Genomic DNA, 23,765 nt, shown 5'->3' on the forward strand with positions numbered 1-23,765 from the left:
ATAAACTACGTGGAGGGCTGAGGTTAGTTTTCTTTTTGCCCCTGTGCCCTTGGTAGCCAGCCCAGTACGTTGGAACTAGAAGCTCTTTCATAAATACTTTTTGGATTGGATTGGAAAGGATTAGCAGCGCTGAGAACCTGCTATATTTTACTGTCGACATTTAGCTGAAAGGTAGTTGGGTTTCAGCTTTATCTTGAACAGTGGTTAAGGCTTAATTGTGCTATTAAAAATCCTGTTTCTTATGACTGTAATTGTTAATAATAGTATTATTATGTCACTAGGTGCTGTCTGTCCTTCATCTACACCAGTGGTGTTATTCAATCAGCTGTCAGAATGGCTCGGGTTCTGGGTTTCTGGCCAGCCCATCATTGAAGATCTAGGTTTGCTGACCATTCATCTGGTAGAGGGGATTCCTGGATTGGAGCTGGACACTTTTTTGAGGTGTCTCCCAATGCTAAATGTCAGTGATAGTGCCCTAAAATGAGCGTGGTACAGTGGGAAGAAGGCTGACTTAGGAGTTGGAATGCCAGGGTTCGAATATGAGCTTTCTAGCCATGTGATCTTGGGCATGTCTGGTCATTTCTATGTTAATTCATATGTAAACCCAGGTTTGGACCAAATGACCATTGGTTTTCCTTCCAACTCTGGAACTTTCACGCCATGATTCTACAAATTGGCTGGTAGGAATTTGAAGAGTAGACTATAGTCTTGGACCAGAAATAAACTGACCCGTTTTTTTTTTTCCTAGCAGGAGTTTTTAATATGGGGTCCAGGGAAACCCCCAAGGAGATCATGGATAGATTTCAGGTGGTCTATAACTTTCATAGGGAAAATTTCATCTTTTTATTCATGAATCTATAAGTGGCATTTAGTATTCCCTACAATAGTGAATGTAGGCAACAAACATTATATTCTGAAGAGTCTGTAGCTTTTACCAGACTGCCAAAGGGGTCTATAACGCAAAAATGGCTAAGCACCCAGGCTCTGACTCCTCTGCTTCATTGAGATCTCATTTGCTTTGTTATTCAGCTTTCCTTGTTTGTCTCTTTTCTCTTTAATAAACACTGATAAAACACCTACTGTGCACCAGGTGCTATTCAGGGTGCTGGGGATACACCTATCAAAAGGTGACAGTTCCTATCCTCAAGGAACTTGGATTCTACGGTACTACAGAGGCAAAGACAGGAAGAAGGGAGAGCATAAAGTAGCTGCCATAGACAGTTGACCCACCAAGTTAATTTCCCAATACAGCACAATTAATATGAATTGTCTCTCTCCCTCTGACTTCTGTTTATGTTGGGTCAAACCGATCCTCACTACTGGCTACAAACTCAGACATGGCCTTTGACTCCTAGAACTTTGGCAGTTCAAATCTCAGCTTGGAGTTTGGATTCTAGACCTCTGGGGGCTCCCCATTCTGATCCTTTGAAGCTCCCAAGGTCTTAACAATCCCAGAACTTTGGCAGCTCAAATCTCAGCTTGGAGTTTGGATTCTAGACCTCTGGGGGTTCCCCATTCTGATCCTTTGAAGCTCCTGAGGTCTTAACGATCCCTAATCTCTGTTACCTAAACCAGGAAAAACACATTGATCCATTTGACAGTAAACTCCTTGAGAATCAATAGGGAACTACTGAAGAAAGAGGAGAGTGTCCATTGTCAGTCTCTACTTTAGGAGGATCAGCCTGTAGAAAGAACTTCAGGAATGACTGTTGTCATTTTGGATGCTGATGTTGACAGTGATAGAAAATAGATTGGGGTTTGAGACAATGGAAGTTCAGGAATACAATTAGAAAGTTAATACAATAGTTTGTGTTTTTGGACTGAATGTTAAAGAGGCAATCACTGATGGGGGCTCATGAATGAAAGTTTTAGAAGTTCAGATACACGAGTACTTTTAGAACCCCAAAGGAGCAGCCATCTTCTGGAAACCTTGACTATGAATGTAAGTTAGAGGAATCCCTGGGAATGGCACACTAAAAAGGCTATGCTATTTATCTATGATTGTGCAAAGGCAGCTGAAAAAGTCATGGTTAGACAGGTAAGAAAACCAGGAGAGAGAAACACACAGTTATAGAATACAAAAGTTTACAAATCTCTTCTTTCTTATACCCCTGTGAGATAGTGCAGCCATCAGTGTCAGTATTGTTACCTCTGTTTTATAGACAAGAGATAACATAGGCTTGGAGAGATGAAATGACATGTCCAAGGTGGCACAACTCCTGAAGGTCAGGTATGAGACTTGATTTCTGGCTTTCTACTGGACCATGGTATTCCCCAAGAATAAGAAGTTTTCTGGATGCTTAGAAGTTCTGAGCTAATGAACTGCTTTCATTACATTTTTAAAATTTTAAAAAATTAATGAATTAATCTAAAAAGTTCTGTTTTATTTATTTATTCATTCATTTATCTATCTATCTATTTATTTATCTATCTATCTATTAATTAATCAATCAATCAATTAATTAATTAATTTAGCTTTCCTTACACTTATGGCCATGTTCTGAGTATTTTTTGTTTTCCTCCAGGCAAAGGGATAAAAAAGTTCTCTTCTTTATCCTTGATATAAAGTTCTCCATATCAAGGATATAGAATCCTATGGGGAAGAGAGTTGCTCTGCTCCATTTACTGAAATCATGCTGTGTTAGATTAGTACTCTACATGTACTTGAGCATTGCAGAATCAAATAAGGCTGTGACCCAGCAGGGTTCTCCCTCTTACCTTTAGATGGTCCTTTTCCAAGAGAATAATTAAAATTCTTTGGAAATCTAGTAGAAGTGACACTTGGCTCATCAAAGTTATGTCATTGGAATAGTTGCATTGGAAAGTTTTTATAAGTTGGAAAAAATTAGATGAGAAATAGAATCATTGCTTTGTATACTGGAGGGACCCTTGGAGTTATCAATTTCTATCTCTTCTTTTTAGAGCTGAAGTCCAGACTTGTCCAAAGTCACACAGTTAGTGATGGACAGAAGTGGAATTTGAACTCAAGAAACTCAAGTTATCAATATTATTTTAAAAATGTTCCCTGGACTTCTTTACAAATGACTGGTCTCTCCTGTCATTCCAGAAGAGCGCTATTTGAGTCCCAATTTTATCATACTGCACCCCCAAGTTGATGGGAAATGGGGGAATCAGCTCAAGCCCATGGCCCTAGTCCTGGAAGCTAGAGTCAGAAGTTATGTCTATATCTCTGTTACATCAATTCCCTCATCAAGCACAATGTGGCAGGTTGAACATATTGACTGTGGGGGGGAGAACTTTTCTATGGTTATCAACACCATTATCAAGCTCCAAGTGGAATTCTGGGATTTGGGATGGTGCAGGCAGGTCCGCAGCTGGTTCCTGTCCATGTGACCATCCTTTTCCAGAATGCTGTTACCTAGTGTGGACTCTGAGTAAGAGAGGACCCTTGAGTATATATCATGCCATTTTCCTGTCCTTTGTATTAAATTAAGTCCATTGCTTTTAAAAATTAAAAATAGGGTAAAAGCATCTCCAAGTCATTTTGGAGGAAAACCAAACATTGGCCCTAGAATGTGTCTCTCTAGGTGTGTGTACCCGTGGGGACCGGGAAATTTCTGCTCTCAGAATTTTAAAATTCCACAAAATAACTATGGAATCAATCTGTTTAACACCATAAACACAAGTCAACAGGCAAGAAGGCCAATCGTGCCAGGGAGTAGGATGCTATAGGCAGGGCATGGGCTAAGGGAGGTCATATCTTGAAAAAGAACATTCCCAGTTCAGTAGTCTGGGTATGTCAGTCATTCTCATTGCCCTGTAGTAGAGATGCTACTACATCTTTTAACCAAAATGAATCAAATAGTTAAAAATCCATTGCAAGGACCCCAAAATGTGATTACAATTTAAAAGATTTGATAAATAGCTTTTAAATTAATTGTGAATGTGTGTGTGTGTGAAAAAGAGAAACAGAGAGACAGACATAAGAGACAGAGACAGAGGCAGACAGAGAGATAGAGAAACAAAGACACAGAGACAGAGACAAAGAAGGAGTAGAGACAGAATTAGGGAGACAGATGAAGAGAGGAAGAAAGAGAAAGGAGAGAAAAAAGAGGCAGACAGAGAGATAGAGAAACAAAGACACAGAGACAGAGACAAAGAAGGAGGAGAGACAGAATTAGGGAGACAGATGAAGAGAGGAAGAAAGAGAAAGGAGAGAAAAAAGAGACAGAGACAGAGGCAGACAGAGAGATAGAGAAACAAAGACACAGAGACAGAGACAAAGAAGGAGTAGAGAGACAGAAATAGGGAGACAGATGAAGAGAGGAAGAAGGAAAGAGAAGGAGAGAAAAAAGAGACAGACAGAGGCAGACAGAGAGATAGAGAAACAAAGACACAGAGACAGAGACAAAGAAGGAGTAGAGAGACAGAAATAGGGAGACAGATGAAGAGAGGAAGAAGGAAAGAGAAGGAGAGAAAAAAGAGACAGACAGAGGCAGACAGAGAGATAGAGAAACAAAGACACAGAGACAGAGACAAAGAAGGAGTAGAGAGACAGAATTAGGGAGACAGATAAAGAGAGGAAGAAGGAAAGAGAAAAGAGAGAAAAAATAGATATTGATACAGAAGGAGAGAGAGATAGAGAAACAAAGAAACAGAGACAGAGACAAAGAAGGAGTAGAGAGACAGAAATAGGGAGACAGATGAAGAGAGGAAGAAGGAAAGAGAAAGGAGAGAAAAAATAGACAGAGACAGAGGCAGACAGAGAGATAGAGAAACAAAGACACAGAGACAGAGACAAAGAAGGAGGAGAGACAGCATTAGGGAGACAGATGAAGAGAGGAAGAAAGAAAGAGAAAGGAGAGAAAAAAGAGACAGTGATACAGAGAGATAGAGAAACAAAGACACAGAGTTAGAGACAAAGAAGGAGTAGAGACAGAATTAGGGAGACAGATGAAGAGAGGAAGAAAGAAAGAGAAAGGAGAGAAAAAAGAGACAGACAGAGGCAGACAGAGAGATAGAGAAACAAAGACACAGAGACAGAGACAAAGAAGGAGTAGAGAGACAGAAATAGGGAGACAGATGAAGAGAGGAAGAAGGAAAGAGAAAGGAGAGAAAAAAGAGACAGAGACAGAGGGAGAGAGAGACAGACACAGACAGAGATGAGAGACAAAGCGAGACACACACAGAGATTTCTGTGCAGAAGTTCTGGGTGTGACTGGGCTTCCAGTGTCTGTCTGGTCAGGCTGAGGATATATATCCTGTTTGCTGTCCAACTGCAGGTGTTAACAGAAGCAAAGCAAATGAGGGCCAGACAGCAAATACAGTTATGTGATCCGCGAACGTAAGCGTGCGGAATCACAAGCGCCCCCCAATTCGCCAAGCAAAAGTCAGTGAGACGGAGGCCTCGGAAAACATAAAGGGATTGCCACCCGCAGTAATAGGGTAATTAAAGCCAGAGCTTTTCACTGGGCTGATTTTATAGCGTCTTCTTGCGCTTGCCAGTTTGGAAGCTGCCAGCAAATATTTTCTTAATTGCCAAAGGAGACAATGTGGGGCCCACCGTTTCATTCATAATATTTGATGGAGCACCAAGAAGGCCTCGGAGTCGGGGGAGAGGAAGCTGCTGGGCCTAGGAGGAGAAGGCCCTCTTCTCCGGGAGAGGGCAGCTGGAGGGAGCCCCAGCCTGTGATGTTTGCAGCAGGACTGGAACAATCACAGCGCCCCCTCCAAGCGGCCGCTTCCATAAGAAGCCCTCCCAAAGTCAACAGTTCATAAAGTCTTTTGTTCTAGTAAAAGGCTTTTTAATTTTTAACACAAACTCACACTTTGCTATGCATGAGCTTAAGGAAAATGAGAAGACATGTATATAATAAGATTTAATGGATTATCCGGCGCCTTTTCCGAACATGTCAGCTCCTCTCAGCTCTGATGGAATAGCACTTAATGTAAATTTAATTTGAAGTGATGTATGGAAGGCTCGAGGTGGTACTCGGTGATTCCCCAACCGCCCGGAGAGCCTCGGTGGCGAGCATCTGGATTCGGCCGCCCCCAATGCCCAGCAGCATCTCCTAACTAGGATTAATGAGGTGGCCTGTTCACCAGTGATCCAAAGGAGCCATGCTACATTTACTCCCAACAATATGAATAGGAGGGCCCGTTTCCTTTGGGGGCGCGTTGTTTGATGAGACTTAATGACGGGCTCGAGCGTGGGGGTAATAAATATAGGGGATTGAAAGCCAAATTTAAATGTTATTAAATCATAAAGTGGTATTTGGGAAGATGAGGGGAACTTAAAGATATGAATGTGTGTGTTTGGGGGGGCTGGGTGGAGATCACATGGGGTGGGGGCTCCTTTATAGTACACTTTTTTTTAAAATCTTCATTCCCCCCCAAAAAAAAAGGCAAGATTCATCTCTCCAAAAAAGGGCAAGATGTGTTCCTCCCATCACAACAATGTGGATAAATCGGACATAAAGTCTCAGCTGAACTATTTTTATGGCATCGCCTTTATTTATTTAGATTTTGTCCAGACCACCATTAGAAGTTGTTCCACTTCCTCCAAAATGTTGCCGCTAATTATGAGCGTGCACGTGTGTGAGTGTGTGTGTGTACATGTGTGTACGGGGACAAATTAGAGAGCATCGAGTTGGGTGGAAACTTCTCCTTCCCTCCCCCGGCCCATCGAAGCATCCAAATTTTATTTTGTCTTTGTGGCTGAGTGAGCGGCGAATGAAACCGACCTCGGCTAATTTCAAATTTCCTTTGTCATTGTGGGCTCCGGCCCAAAGTCTATAATAAATGGTCAGGAGATGAGCGGAGACTGAATGAATAGTGAGAGGCATTCATCAGGCAAACATGGAGTCCAGATCCAATTATATGCATTCATTAAGTGATAATGATATCATGGTCTTTAACTAGGAAGAAAAGAGCGTAATTGAATAATAACAGTTGTACAATCCCCACGGAACACACTTTCCATCCCAGCCGGGCGACCCTCGGGGATGATGCAGGATTGATGGAATTCTATTACTCTTTGATGGATTTATTATGAAAGCCTGAGTGGACTCGAAGCTCACTTTGTCACTCACACTAATCAGTATCGTAAGGCCCCGAGCGGGCAGGCTTTTGTATCCCTTTGACAAAGACAAGGTTAGGGGAGGATGACAGACACCCAGACCTTTACAAACCCATACTGCAAAATGAAATGGGCCAGCTGAGCTCTGGGCTGGGACAGAATTTTAATTTGTTTATCAATGGCGCTCACATGTGCAACACCATAAGGGTATTTGTCAGCGGAGTAGCACTCAGGCTAAACTCTTTTGTTTGGCAAGTGGAGCTTGGAAAAATATTTATTGAACTGTAAAAAACAGGCAAAATGGAAAAAAAAAGGGGGGGGAGTGAAGAGAATGGAAAGAAATCACTTGCATTACTATGCATAAGACCGGATAGGAAGCGGGTTTTCTTTTGGACTTATTTGTCCATGTCTGGAAGCCCTGGGCTGCTGGTCCAGACCTGACCCCCCTGCACACACACATCCCATTTAAAGACAAGGAAACAACAATGCAAGTAGGGGGCTCTCTTTTTCCATGAGGAATACTTGTTGACTTCTGTTTTGATGTCACGTAAAAATGAGAAGGCAGGAGGACATTCTAGGAGCAAGTGATTGGTGGTGGGATTAGCGTTTTTTGTGGAGTGGGGTAAGCTTGGATACCTTTGGATCAGGTTTTTAAAAAGACTTTTTCTCTATAGAGTAACTTGTAGGCCCGTTGACATGGAGGTTGCATCCTCCCCTTCCCCAATTTAGATTCAGGCAGTGCTGTCTCTGTCTGTGGTCAGAGCCCACTGGCCTGGGAAAACTAGGCAATTTGGTGGGCTCCAGATCGGCGCAGGAACGTTGCCCAAGGCTGGCCCCCTCGAGGATCCATTTGGGATGGCTGCTGCCAGGGTTTGTCTTTGGGTTATTGTTGTTGAATGATACCTATTGGTAACCTCCTTTCCCTCTTGTCCTCTTGTATTTTTTTCAGAGAGAGGTATGTTTTGCATCCTAAGAAGAACCTGTGACTTCAAAATGGAAGACTACTCAAAATAGAAAGTCACAGCCCTGGGGGACTGGTAGTGCCAGTCTCTCTCTGTGGTTTGCTGTGGTTTCTTCTCTTATTACCTGGAAGGGCTATAAAAGCTGGCTTTTTTGCTGGCAGTTTCAAAACCTTCCCATACACCGATGGTGGCTCTCAAGGGCTGAGTGTATCCCAGCAAAGTCCTCCCCTTGAACGATGTTTTCCTAAACTGACTGATGAAATGTGGTCTGTGTTTCCCTATTTGGCTTCTAGGACTGTTAACATACTTAACACCAGCAGTGACCATGGGGTAGGTCTCCGCTCCATGGATGCTGATTCGGCACCTACCCTCGGGCTCCCCATGTGCACACTTGGATGAGCTCCATGAAGCCAGCTGGGGAAATTCCCAGGATGCCAGGCCACTAGGCAGAGTTTCTGGGGGCAGGAGGCCACCTGTGTTCTTTCTTCTCATTGGAAGAGGGCAAAAAACAAAGCTAGTTATCAAGGATCCTGGGAAAATGCCAAGTTGACCTCTGGGCTGGTTCAAGCCTGTCCAGGATCACGGATTGCAAAGAGAGTCAAATCAAAAAGCATTCATTAAGCACCTACTATATGCCAGGTACTGTGCTAAGTGCTATGGATACAGAGATATATGCCAAACTAAAACAAAACAAAACAGAAATTCAACAGTCCTTGCTCTCGTGGAGCTCCCAGATTCTTGGAAGACAACATACAAATTATGGACAAAGAATATCCACACGAGGATGAATTGGACACAATCTCAGAGGGATAAAGAAAGGTATCAGAAGAAGGTGGATTTTTGGCTGAAATCTGATAGAAGGCAGCAAAAGCAGGAGAGAAAAGGAGGAAGAGAAAAATTTCTGGGCATGACAGGGGGTAATTGGTGAAAAGTCAGAGTGGGAAGTTGGCCTTAGAGAGAAGGTGGAGAGAGGATGGTGTCAGAAGCCTGGGGTGGGTGGCATTTGAATGCATATTCAAATCCAAACAGGATTTTATCTTTGATCCTGGAAGTAATAGGGAGACACTGGAGTTTATTACTAACATTTGGGATGTGGGGAATGACACGATCCAACCTGTCCCATTAATGTGACAGATAAATGGAGGATGGACTGGAATGAGATTTGATGCCCATTGCAATAGTGCAGAGGAGAGCTAAAAAGGGGCGAACGAGGCTGGTGGCAGTATCAGTGGAGGGAAGGGGGGGCATAAGAGAAATGGTGAGGGCCACAGATTGACTAAGGAGTGAGATGGAGCAAGGAATCGAGCGAGATACCTACGTTGTAAGTCTGGTAACTAAAAGGTTTGTGGTTCCCTGGATTGTCATAGGAGAATTTGGGGGGAGGGAGAGTTTGGGGGGAGGGAGAGTTTGGGGGTTAAAGATAATGAGTCATATGCCCAAAAGGCTATAAAGTTGTTCCACTCTTTGATGTAGCGATGTTTCTGTATCCTAAAGAGATCACAAAAGAGGGAAAAGGACTATGTGTGCAAATGTTTATAGCAGTCCTTTCTGTAGTGGCAAGGAACGGGAAACTGAGCGGCTGCCCATCGGTTGGGGAATGGCTGAATAAATGATGCCATGTGAATGTTATTGTTCTAAAAGAAATGATCAGCAGGATGACTGCAGAAAAGCCTGGAAAGACGAACATGAACTGATGCTGAGTGAAATGAGTACAACTAGGAGAACTTTGTACATGGCAACACAAAGATTATACAATGATCAATTTTGATGGACGTGGCTTCTTTCAATAATGAGGTGATTCAGACTAATTCCAATAGACTTGTGATGGAGAGAGCTATCTGCATGCAGAGAGAGAACTATGAAGACTGAATGTGGATCAAAGTATAGTATTTTTACCTTTTTGTTGTTATTTATTTTTGCTTGCTTTTTTTCCTTCTCATATTTTTCCCCTTTTGATCTGATTTTGTTTGTGCAGAATGATGAATATACAAATATGTTTAGAATAATTGCACATATTTAACCTATTGTTTGCTACGTTGGGGGTGGATAAAGGAAGAAAAATTTGGAATGCGAGGTTTTGCAAAGGTGAATTTTGAAAATCATCTTTGCATGTACTGGAAAAAATAGGATGCTATTTTGCAAAAAGGCAATGAGTTTAGTTTTGAACATGTCAAAGATGTGTATGGCACGTCTGATTCCAGATGTCCAATAGGCTGTTGGATATTGATATTGGAGGTCAGAAGAAGAGCTATGGATTCCTTTAAGAGCCAAATGGAAATCCCATTTTCTACAAGAAGCCTTTCTCTACTCCTCCTAATTCTAACATATTTCCTCTTTTAATTATTTTCTATTTTTTTCTTATTTTATTGCTTGTTGCTTTCCTTATTCCTAATCTTATTAGATTGTTATCTCTTTGAGGACAGGGACTAGTTTTTTTTTTTTTCTGTCTCCATCATGATTAGCACCAGGACCTGGGCACATAGTAGGTGTTTAATAAATATTTACTGAATTGAATTGTCTTCAGGCTATTGTTTTTATCTCTCACTGTTCCTTTACCTGCCACATACATTTTCTCTACTTTCCTTTTATTCTCTCTTTTCCCATTTAGCTGGGATACTCTCTGAATTTTTTCCCCTTCCCACAAAATCTATTTCCAAATAGAAAAGAAAAATTCCGTGTGCTCTAATTGTTTCCAGCATTCTCTATTGTTTGTGTGGACTATACCACACAATTTAGATAGATCATACGGTAACTACTTTGTATTTTCCTTTAATAGTTCCATTTCTTGGTTCCTTAAACACATCTCATACTTTTTGGGTATCTCCCATTGCTCTTAGTAACTCAGTAAATGAAGGTAGGCCCATAATAAGTGCTCAACCTCCTTCCTCACTTCCTACTTCTAACTCTAGAGTTTTCCAAGAAAATGTAGGATGCTGATTTTCATCAAGAATGTTGTAGAGGGGATTACTCGATGGGAATGTCCTTCACTGTCCCTTCCAACCATGAAACTGATTCTTCATACTTCTGTACACCCAGTCCCCATTGTGACTGTCCAGTATAAAGAAGGATAAATGCTCAGTAAACTAAATTAAATTGAGTTGGATTGACATTCATTCCTCTCTCATGTCCCCACCATCAAGTTCTTGGCTTTCTTTAGGCTATTTCCTATACTGTGGGAGACCTTTCCTGAGCCCCCTAGTGGTTAATACTCTTTCCCTCTTGAAATGACTTGGTATTCACTTGTCTAAGCTTCAGTTTATACCTGTCCAGATTGATTGAGCTACTCTTCTCCACCTGTGATACTCCACCTCTTCCTTCATAGCTTTGTCCCTATTGCTCCTCATGCTTGGACCTTCCCCCCTTCATCTCATGGAAAGCTTAATGCCTTCCTAGGCTCAGTTCAGGTGACATCTCCTTATGAAATTATTCTTGATTTCCTCTGCTATTAGTGCTCCCCTCCTCCAAATAATTTCATATTGATTTTGTTTGTAAAAATTTTGTATATAAACAGTGTAAGTTACATATAAATATTCTGTATGTATTTGATATAAAATAGGTTCTACATATTTATTTTCTTTATAAATCTTTTGTTTTATAAAGAAACTATTTGTAAATTTTAAAATGGAATTAGTATATATTTTGCATTTATTTCTATATATATATATATGTTATTTCAATATATCCGTATAGGTATAATATTATAGACATTTATTCTGTCTATAAATATTTTGCATTGTCTTGTTTGTGAACAAATTACACTCCTTGAGTAGATTGTAAAGCATCTTAAGAGCAGGGATCATAGTTTTGTTTTTACACCCCCAGTGCTTTGCACATACTAGGTGCTTAAGGAATGTTTACGGAATCATTTAACTGTTCCAGGTCTGTTTCTTCATCTGAAAAATGGGACTAATCATGCCTACAACACTTTCATGCCAGTGACACTATAGGGCTCAAAGGAGATGATAATAAAGGCAACTTGTTTCATTTTTACAAAGCTTTAAGCGAGGTGTAAATGCCAGACAGGATTATTCTTCTTTAGGACTGTCACATTTTATTTTTCCCATTTCAATTCCCCTTCAACTCTCCCTCATAATTCTTTCATTTATTCATTCACTTCTTTCCTCTCTTTTCTCCCTCCCTCTCCTTCTCTCCTTCCTTCCTTCCTTCCTTCCTTCCTTCCTCTCTTCCTCCCTTCCTTTCTTCCTTTCTTCCTTCCTTCCTTCCTTCCTCCCTTCCTCCCTTCCTCCCTTCCTCCCTTCCTCTCTTCCTTCCTTCCTTCCTTCCTTCCTTCCTTCCTTCCTTCCTTCCTTCCTTCCTTCCTTCCTTCCTTCCTTCCTTCCTTCCTTCCTTCCTTCCTTCCTTCCTTCCTTCCTTTCTTCCTCCCTCCCTCCTTTCTTCCTTTCTTCATTCCTTGCTTTTTTTTTTTTTTTGACAGAATGGGGTGGTGAAGGATATGTAGAATTTGGGAGAATTCATGAATACCCTATTTTGATCTCTTCCAAAAGCTGCCGCCATGTTCTGGTACAGTTGATTCCCCATGCAGGATATCCATGGCTCATTCATAAGGCCATGGAAAGAGCTTGTTTTGTGCCCAAATTCTATGCGTTGGCTCATTCTATCCTCTGAAACTTTGTCTCCCCAGAAGGCCAAGCTACTGTGCTGAGGGGCTTTGTATGTCTGTCCCCACGGGTAGACAGAGCTCTCCAAGAAGCCCTCCCTCTTCTTTGGAAGGGCATCCTTCGTCCTGTCCCAGGCTACCAGGTGTTGATTTTTTGTTTTCCTTAACAGACTGGAAAGAAAATGTTTATTTTTATCTTAAATGAAAGAGGATGAGTCTCCCTGGCAGAGCCCTCATGGAGTCTTGCCCATTGGCGTGACCACCGTGGCTTGGCACTGGTACACGTTTGGTTCAGGAGCAAGTCATTCTCCTGCTTTTGTGGTCCCTGCTGTCCTCGGCTGCTCAACAGAAAGCTGTCTGCTGGAAGATGCCCACCAGCCAAGCTTCATCATGGAGCCTTGGGTGCTTTGTGAGAGTCTCTCCGAGTGCTGACATATCTTTCTCCATTCTTAAATATTCTTTAGGTTAAAAAAAGTTTTTGGCTCCCACATGTCAACAGGTGAAATCAATTGAGAGAGGGACATGTGGTACCCTGGCTAGGGGAGGGAGACACTTCCTACAGGGCAGATGTCCCCACTGTGTAGCACAGGCTGCCCATGTAAACCCCTTTCATTGTCTGGCATCCCTATCCTGTGCCAAGAAGCTAACCAACTTGCAAGCAGGCACTCTGCCCTCCAAACAGATGGGCGCAAGAGCTAGGCAGGCCAGTGCCCATGTATGAACACGAAATGTACATGGGAGCCAAGGATGTTGGAAAGAGAGGTCTGTCCCTGTCTTTCCCATCTCCGGGGGAGTGCTAGACTACTGCTGATGAGTTTGTAACATGGAGTACATTAAAACAAGAGGGGAAAGGAGATGATTTGGTAAGATGGTGATGAGAATCAGCAACGTATATGGGAGTCTCATTCATTAATTCACTCATCAAGTACAACTTTAGTACCTGCTATGTCCTATGCACTATGCTTACTACTGGGATGCAAAGTTTCATTGACACAGCTCCTGCCCTCATAGAACTTACGTCTAGTAGAACATAACACACCCATAGAGAGCTCTGTTGTCTGGTATAATGGAATGAATTTGGAGTCCCGACCTGCTTTCAAATCTCACCTCTGCCATTTACTGACTTGATAAGTTTTCACTAGAGAAGTATTCAAGCAGAATCAAGTCAACAAGCATTTACTAAGTGCCTACTATGTGCCAGGTATTGTGCTACACCATGGAAGTAACCTTGGAGGCCATCTATCAAAGAGTTATAAAATCTCTCTTTAAAAAATTAATTTTTTTTCAATTAAAAATTCATTGTCTCTTCCTTTTGCCTCTTTCAACCACATTGGAAAGAAAGGAAAACTAAAACGCTCATGATAAAAAATGCACTTTAAGGAAAATAAATTCCAGAATTGCTTGCATCCAGAATATACGTTTCATTCTATATCTTGAGTATGTTATCTCTGTGTCTAGACATGGGCACCAAATTTCATCACTCCTCCAATAGAATGCTAGCTGGATAATATGTTAATCAGAGTATATAAATCTTTTATAGTTTTTTGTCTTTTTTATTGTTGATCAGTCATATTCAACTATCTATTCCCCCATTTGGGATTTTCTTGGCAGGGATACTGGAGTGGTTTGTCATTTTGTTCTTTAGCTCATTTAACAGATGAGGAAACTGAGGCAAATGGGTTAAGTGACTTTTCCAGGGTCACACAACTAGTAAGTGTCTGAGACTGACTTTGAATACATGAAGATGAGTCATCCCCATTGCAAGCTTCGTGCTCTCTTCATTGTGCCATCTTGCTGCCCTGTTTATTTTTACGATGTGGCTGTTATTGTCTAGATTATTCTCCTGGCTCTGATCACTTCATTCTGCATCAGTTCATATAATTCTTCCTTGAGTTCTCTGTAACTCCTTTTTTCCTCATTTCTTATAGCATTAGCAGAATCATGGACTCTCCAGAGAAGAAGGGGATCCCAAAGGCCATCTAGTCCTAGTCATGCTTGGACAAGAATCAAAAATCTCTTCTACAAATGGTGACTCAGATTTTGCTTAGAAATCTCCAGGGAAGCCGCAGGCAGGCTGCACCATTTTGGAATCCTTCTAGTTCTTAAGATGTGTTTCCTTACATTGAACCTAGATTTGTCTCCGTGATATATCCTGCCACCCACCCAGTCCAACCCTTTTGCTTTGCACACCGAGAATCAGAAGAACTTGACCAAAGACATAAAAAGATCAGATGAGAACTCAGACATTCATGGCTCTACGGCCTTGTTGTTCTTCTGGTTTCTAAAAGCTTTTCTGTGATTGGCAGGGCCAGGAAATCTCCTCTATTTGTCCAGAGAACTACACCTGATAGAGACAGTTATGTTCAGATTGTGAAGAGAGATTGATGGGATTAGTGAGGTTTGGAAATGAGTCATCTGACTGGAAGACCAGGGAAAAACAGGCACCAAATAGACCTAGCTTTCAGGAAGTCATTTGAAAAAAATCTCTCATGCTGTCCTTGCAGATAATACGTGGGCCGGATCATAGGATTCCACTGCATACAACACACTATATTTGGCCCCTACTATGTGCAGAGCTAGAATTGGCTGAATGACTGGAACCCCATAGTAGTTATTAACTGGCTAATATCAACCTGAAAGTCTCCAAAGGAGCTTTCCCAGGAATTTGCTTTTGACCTAGAGCATTGGGTTGGGAATCAGGAGACCAGTCCTAGCTCCATAACTTATCACCTGCATGACTTTGGGCATATGAATTTCTCTATGTTTCAGGTTCCTCATCTGTAGAAATGGAAGGATCAGACTATCTGAGACTGAGCTAAGATGGCAGACATTAAATTTGGGGAGGATATGAAGCGGGGAAGAATGGCTAAGGCCTTGGGAGACAGAATCTGGAACCTTGAGAAGCCAAAACATAAGGCTGAAGCTTTACATTCATAAGGATGAAGTCAAAACACTTATTAAGTTTAGAAGTTCAGCTTTACAAATATAGAAAATGTTACTCATGGCTAGACAAGTCTTTTAGAAAAGAACTGGAGCCAAGCTGTACAATGAGGCAGATTTCCTCTAAACATGAGGAAAAACTGTCTCATAATTAGTGCTTCTTCAAAAGTTGGGAAGTTGCCTTGGGATTGGAGCTTTCCCTACCTAGAGTTCTTTGAACAAAGACTAAGGACCGTTTGGGGCTTTTTTTAGAAGGGATTCCCAGGTACAAATGGCTGCTGAGATCTCTCTTCTCTCAGGGTTTCTTGACCCTACTCTCTCTTAGTTCTATTTGGTTGTTCCTTTTTTACCCCTTTGCTAGGTTATTATTCATATCACACTTCTTAACTGTGGGTGTTCCCTACATTCTGGATTCTGCCCTCCCCCCTTCTCTCCATCTCTTGTATTGGTAACCTCATCAGCTCCGATGAGTTTAATTGTCATTTCTGTATGGATGACTCATAGTTATTTATTCATATTGATCGCAATATTTATAAGTCCATCTCCATCTCTCAGTATCTATCTCCCGGGATTTAGACCTGCATCACCATTTGCTCATCGAACATTTTAAGTTTAATATCTGGAAGCCATCATAAATTCAACATGTCCAAATATGAACTCACTAGGTTTCCCCCTAATCTTTCCCTTTCCCACATTCCCCCTTTCCTTTTCCTTTCCCTTTCCCTTTCCCTTTCCCTTTCCCTTTCCCTTTCCCTTTCCCTTTCCCTTTCCCTTTCCTTTCTTTTCCTTTCCCTTTCCTTTCCTTTCCTTTCCTTTCCTTTCCTTTCCTTTCCTTTCCTTTCCTTTCCTTTCCTTTCCTTTCCTTTCCTTTCCTTTCCTTTCCTTTCCTTTCCTTTCCTTTCCTTTCCTCTTTCTTTTCCCTTTTTCCTTTCTTTCTTTTCCCTTTTTCCTTTCCTTTCTTTTCCCTTTTCCCTTCCCTTCCCTTCCCTTCCCTTCCCTTCCCTTCCCTTCCTCCCCTCCCCTCCCCTCCCCTCCCCTCCCCTCCCTTCCCTTTCCCTTTCCCTTTCCCTTCCCTTCCCTTCCCTTCCCTTCCCTTCCCTTCCCTTCCCTTCCCTTCCCTTTCCCTTTCCCTTTCCCTTTCCCTTTCCCTTTTCCCTTTCCCTTTCCCTTTCCTTCCCTTCCCTTCCCTTCCCTTCCTTCCCTTCCCTTCCCTTCCCTTCCCTTCCCTTCCCTTCCCTTCCCTTCCCTTCCCTTCCCTTCCCTTCCCTTCCCTTCCCTTCCCTTCCCTTCCCTTCCCTTCCCTTTCCCTTTCCCTTTCCCTTTCCCTTTCCCTTCCCTTTCCCTTCCCTTCCCTTCCTTCCCTTCCCTTCCCTTCCCTTCCCTTCCCTTCCCTTCCCTTCCCTTCCCTTCCCTTCCCTTCCCTTCCCTTCCCTTCCCTTCCCTTCCCTTCCCTTCCCTTCCCTTCCCTTCCCTTCCCTTCTTCCTTTCCTTTCCTTTCCTTTCCTTTCCTTTCCTTTCCTTTCCTTTCCTTTCCTTTCCTTTCCTTTCCTTTCCTTTCCTTTCCTTTCCTTTCCTTTCCTTTCCTTTCCTTTCCTTTCTTCTTTCCTTTCCTTTCCTTTCCTTTCCTTTCCTTTCCTTTCCTTTCCTTTCCTTTCTTTCCTTTCTTTCCTTTCTTTTTTTTTTCTTTTTCTTTTTTGCTGAGGCCATTGGGGTTAAGTGACTTGCCCAGGGTCACACAGCTAGGAAGCTTTAAGTGTCACATTTGAACTCAGGGCTTCTTGACTTCAGGATTAGTGCTCTAACCACTGTGACACCTAGTGCTCCCACAGTCCCCTATTTCTATTGAAGGCACATCAACATTACCTTTGACTCCTTATCCTCTATCATCTCATTTATCCAATCACATGTTGAATCTTACACTTTCCAACTTCTCATCTCTTGCCTTTTCATCCCCTTTTACCTTGGTTTAGTTCATATCACCTTTTACCTAGATTAGTAGAACAACCTTCTAACTGGTCTCTCTATTTCAAGTCTCTCTTGACTTCAATCTTTCCAAATCCTCAATTCAATCAACTCTAGTCACTTTCTATTACCTTTAGGATAAAACGCCAACTTGTATGGTTAGCTTTGAAAGTCCTACAGCCCTACAGAATGGTCTCAACTCACCTTTCCAGTCTTATTGGCCATTCTTCTCCAAGACTATCACTTTGATCCCAATGATCATATTAGCTGTTGGAGCGGCCATTTTACTCTTTGGATTCATTTGAACTTGATTTTTGCTGATATTTAGCCTCGTTGCTCTAATATTAAAGGATCTTAGAGTTAGAGATGGAAGAGATTTTCATGAAATGGCTTCTTGAAGAGATTCTCACTTTTTGAAGCGATTGCTCCCTCAGTTTCCAGTTCTTCGCCATTACAAAAAGAGCCACTATAAATGTGTCAAATGGCTTGAAGTGAGATACTGATAAGATTTCATCAAAGGAAAATATATTGAATAGGAGGCATTCCCATCTGTTTTGCTGCTTTGCATTCCCATCTTTCCATTGGACTTGCAGCTGAAACTGTCTATGTAGGTTTAGATCCCCCATTAGAATGTGAACTCCTGGAGAATAGGAATCTATTTGTATCTCCAGCCTTTAAAATGCTTTGCATATAGCAAACTCTTAAGTGTTTTTTCCCCATTCATTTTACTTTTGAGTTTGATTTTTTAAATTTTATTTTTTGCTGAGGCAATTAGGGTTAAGTGACTTGCCCAGGGTCACAGAGCTAGGAAGTGTTAAGTGTTTGAGGCCAGATTTGAACTCAGGTCCTCCTGACTTCAGGGCTGGTGCTCTATCCACTGTGTCACCTAGCTGCCCCTGATTTTTATAAGTTCAAGACTTTAATTTTATTCTAATTAAATTTTCATCTCATTTGCCTCAGTACAATATTCTAGGCAAATAAATCTTGTAGGAAAAACTTGGAAAAGCTTTATAAAATGAAGCTAATTTCCTCTTGCCTTTTTTGCCAAAAAAATCTCTGTATCCTTCGAAGGTGATTTTTGATGATCAAACAATTTTTGGATTCTGCCAGGCCTGCCAGAAGATGAGTCCATGTTTGTTGACTAACTGTCTCCTGTAACTCAACTCATCCAACTTCTTGTAGGTATGATGTACTAAGATCAAAAACAAATAGGGCCAAACAGGACAAGCCTAGTCTTTCACTAGAGGAGTGCCTGTAACTCTGTAAAGACCCTTATCAGTTAGAAAACTAGGAGGGCTTTGTAGATATATATATATTTTTCTTTTTGCAAGGTAATTGGGCTTAAGGGACTTGTCCAGAGTCATATAGCTAGTAAGTGTTAAGTGTCTGAGGCTGGATTTGAACTCAGATCCTCTTGTCTCCAGGTCCAGGGCTCTATCCAATATGTCATCCAGCTGCTCTGATGAATTTGTTGATAGCCAAATGAAAAAATCAGTAACAACCACAATAATAACAAAAGCTAGGATTTATATGGCACTTTAAGGTTTGCAAAATGCTTTTTAAAAATTGTCTCTCTTTGCCCTTCTAAACCTCTGGGAGGTAGGTACTGCTATTATCCACATTTTACAGATATGGAAACTGAGTCTGGGAGAGGACAAATGACTTTCTCAGGGTCATATATTTCATAAGATCTGAGGTAATATTCAAACTCAGGTCTTCTTGATTTGGATCCAACACTCCATCCACTGAGATACTTAGTAAGAAGGGAGGTTGCCAGAATCAGCCTCCGTCAACTCCACCATCTTCCCAGAGTCTCGTCATGTGGTAATGAGACAGAGCCTGTAATGGAGGGAATGTCAGTCACAAGGGAGCCTCCATGCAGATAAATACAGGCAGTGAGGTACCTCAGTGGGTAGACTGCTAGACTTGAAATTATGAAAGCATGAGTTCAAATCCAGCCTCAGGTACTATGTACCCCTGGATAAGCCATTTAATCTTTGCTAACTCAATTTTACCATCAGAACAATGGAGATAACAATAGCATGTACTTCAGCGGGGTTTTGTGAGGAAGGAACAGACGTAAAATCATTTATATAAGTGCTTTGCAAAATTTAAAAGATCCTATAAGTGTTAGGTATTTTTCCGTGTAGGGGGGGAGTTTCAGGAAGTCCATCATGACATGATTCCCGACTCCTAGGTGGCCATTGCTACTGCTTACGCCTCGGGCCACCTGTAATGATGTCTGCCACCTGCCACCCATCTCTGTCTAGAGAATTAATGAGATCATGTCTGAGAAGCCTTTTGAGGTCTCTGGAAGGCACTGCAGGTAAAATCCCATTACCATGAATCACGGAATCCTTAGAGTGGGGAAGGACCTCGCCAGTCATGTGGCCCAACCAGAAGCTGAAGCCGAAGCCTTTCAGGGGTCACGGGCCCTCTGTAGCAAGAACACTAATGACCTCCCAAGACAACCCAGCCCCCTTTGGGACGATGCCGGCCAGCTTCCCCCATCCCGCCTGGTTCTGCCCTCTGTGGCCAAGCAGATCGGGCGAATCCCTCTTCAGCGTGCCCGCCCTGTCGCTGGCTACAGTCTTCTCTTCTCCAGGAAGGAGGATCCTCGTGATCTGGTCCCTTCCTGTTTTTCCAGCTTCACACCTTCGCTTCTCTCCCATGCCCTAGCACTCAGTGAGGTGTCTCACACAGCGTCCCTCCTCCACCCACTCATCCTTTGCTCTGGATGTCCCCCTTGCCCAGAGTTCTCCCTCGCCCCTTTTTGCCTCATTTCCCCTTTGTTGATAAATTGCTTATCTACAATTTGACTCCACTCATACCCCTCCTTCTGCCTTTCCTGGCCCCCCTTAATGCCAGCCATTCCATTTGTCCTGTTTATCTCTTTGATTATCGGGGTTTGGGGGGATGCTTTATCAAAATGGCTGGAATTGGCTTTCTTTTGGCTTGTGCTTCTCGCCTGCTAGTAGAATTTGAGTTCCTTGAGGATAGACATTGTGTTAACACATTGCCGGGCACATGGTAATTATTTAAAGATTTAATCAATATTTGTTGACAGACTGAGCAACAAGCTATTCCTCAGTTTCCAATAGATGGATCCTAGAAATGCACTTTGTAGATCAGAGTAGTAAGACAGGCAAACATTTCTGGGGCCTCGTGGATCTTTTGGTGTATTTCGTTGGTTGGTCAATCAATAAACATTTAAAAATGTTATGTTCCAGGCACTGGGCTGTCTTTAGCCCCTTCTCCAATACTTTAATACTCCAGTGGTCTGTGAGCTTCTGGTGTGAGTGTCCCCTCCACAGATGTAGATAGCAGCCCTTCTGTAAATTTGAAAGCTGACACGATTCCCTCAAGTTCCCCATCCTGTGGCCAGCCAAGTGCCGGACTCCATGCTTTGAATTAGGGTGATCTTTCAATGACAGATGCAGCTGCCATAGAGCTTATACAATCATTCTGTAATGTGAAACTTTAATTGAGTGGGGGAAAGGTTGTTAGGGTGGGGAAAGCATGCAGCTTGATGCAATGGATAGAACCCTGGTCCTGGAAATCTTACATTTAAATCAGTCTCAGAAACATGTGACTCTCGGTCCAGTCACTTGACCGTCTGCCTCAGTTTCCTTAATTCTGAAATGGGGATAATAGCTCCTATTTCTCAAGAGATCAAATGTCATAATATTTTTAAAGTGTTTAAGCACAGTGTCTGACATAGTAGTTGCTTAACAAATAATGTTTGATTTCTTCCTTTTTAATGAGTTTATCATATTTGGGGGGCATCTTATTTTCAACTAGGAATGATCTTTTCATAACTCTCTTAATTTCTTCCTTTAAGCATCTCGGCTATTGAGACAAGACTCCCCTTTACTCCCAATCCACTCATCAAAACAATATTATAAAGAATTTATCCATATGTAAAAGTAGAAGTACAAGCTTGTGTCAGGTGGCCGCTATGGTGGCTCACAGGACAACCCGTGTCTCTTCTCTAATGGGTTCAGGATTCTTCTCTTTGATGAATACTTCCTCATAGGGATAATGTGTGCTTATTAGGATTGAACCAAAGAGGACATAAGGACTATTTTTAAATGAAAAGGATCTTAGACACATAGTGGGCCACAAACCCAAAATGAGTCTTCTCATTCCTCATTCCTAGTACCTAGGAAGAGTAGGGTGATTTTGGATCGCATCAAGACAGAATAAAGAATAGCAGGGAGCAAGGAGGTAACACTCCTCCCACTGCGCTCGTCAAGCCACATCTAGAGTGTTATGTGCAGATTCTGGGGGATAAAATTTAGGAAGTAGATCCATCATTTGGGGGGCTTTTAGAGGAAGAGGGCCAGGATTATAAAAGACCTTGAATTCATGGCATATGAGCGTCAGTCAAAGGAACGGGAGATGTTTTGCTTGAAAAAGAGAGTTTATCTGAAAGACTTAATGGGAAAGAGAGTCAACTCATTCTAAGAGACCTAGAGGATGGGCTCTGCAGCCCATGGAAGTCCCCATGTGCTATCTGGGGTGGGCGCAATAGTCTTCCCCTCACTGGATGTCCTCCAGCAAACTTCTGCTTGAGTGTGCTGTCCTTTCTGGTCAAGAATGGACTGCATCACATAATTCTAGATTCTGGGAGGCCATTTCCTCTCTGGCACTTGGCTGGCCACAGGATGGTGAACCTGAGGGAATCGTGCCAGCTTTCAAATTTACAGAAGGGCTGCTATCTACATCCGTGGAGGGGACACTCACACCAGAAGCTCACAGGCCACTGGAGTATTAAAGTATTGGAGAAGGGGCTAAAGACTTAGCCCAGTGCCTGGAACATAACATTTTAAAATGTTTATTGATTGACCAACCAATGAAATACACCAAAAGATCACGGTCTGGGCACGTGATTTCCAGTAATACGTCCCTCTGAACAAAGCTACAGCACTTGACATGCCCCATAGTTGAGAAAAATACTTTAATAAAGCAATTAGATCTGTTATAATGAAATCTGGAGATCAAATGTTTCAGACTAGAAAAGGAAGAGAAGGGGTACAGGTTTTTGGCTTTGTTTGTTTTGTTCTATTTTGTTTAACAGTTGGGCTGTCATTAATATTACATATTGGTTAATTGGAGAATGCTGGATGCTAGCACATGAATGGTGATTATAGATAATAGGAATTAGAACTGAAAGGGACTTTAGAGACCTTTAGGGACTGTGACCAACACTTATTTGTGAGACCTGAGGCCCAGAAACAGGTAAAAGTAAAAAAGAAAAAAAAAGAAAATATATCATTTAAATTATCATTAATAATAAAAGCACCGGCCCTGAAGTCAGGAGGACCAAGTTCAAATCTGGTCTCAGACACTTAACACTCCCTAGCTGTGTGACCCTGGGCAAGTCACTTAACCCCAAGTGCCTCAGCAAAAAAAAAAAAAAAAAAAATATATATATATATATATATATAATTCATTATCATTAAATTGCTCCAAATCCAGTGTTATTGCCACTATACCACACTGTCCTTAGAAAGGTGGTGAATTATTATTAAGATAATGACAAGATAATAATAAAAGATAAGAAATTATCTTGCATTTTTATCATGTCCATTGATCATTAAGAACATTAGTGGAGGGCTTCCCCTTTGCCCCTCCAATCAAGTTCTCGTCTGCTGCCTCAGCATGGCAGGTGGCGACTGTGGGCTCCCTTTTGCCTTTGGATCGGCGCTGCTCCCTGATGAGACCTTGTTCTGCTCCTGTTTGCTTCACTCTGCACCCGCGAACATGAATTTTACCAAGATTCACCCAGTCCCTCCTGCCTGTCAAACCTTAAGTTGTAATGTTGTTTCATTCTATTCATTTGCCACAATTGGTTCATCTGTCTCCAAGCATCAACTTCCCTTGCATTTCTCTGCTACCACAGAAAGCACTGCTCTAAATAATTTTGTATTCATTGCTTTGTTCAGTTGTTTTTCACTTTTTGTGATCCCATTTGGAGTTTTCTTGGCAGATATTGGAGGCGTTTGCCATTTCCTCTTCCAGCTCATTTTACAGATGAGGAAACTGAGGCAAATAGGTGTAAGTGACTTACCCAGGTTCCCTAAGTATCTAAAGTCAGATTTGAACTCAAGAAGAAGAGTCTTTTTGATTCCAAGCCTGGCACTGTATCCGCTGTGCCAACTAGCTGCCCCTATATCTCTTATACATATGCTACCTTTTCTTCTGTCTTTGATATTGGCAGTCAGGTAGGTGGCTCAGTAGG

The sequence above is a fragment of the Sminthopsis crassicaudata genome, chromosome 4 (genome assembly GCF_048593235.1).
Source record: "Sminthopsis crassicaudata isolate SCR6 chromosome 4, ASM4859323v1, whole genome shotgun sequence".
NCBI classification, from domain to species: Eukaryota; Metazoa; Chordata; class Mammalia; order Dasyuromorphia; family Dasyuridae; genus Sminthopsis; species Sminthopsis crassicaudata.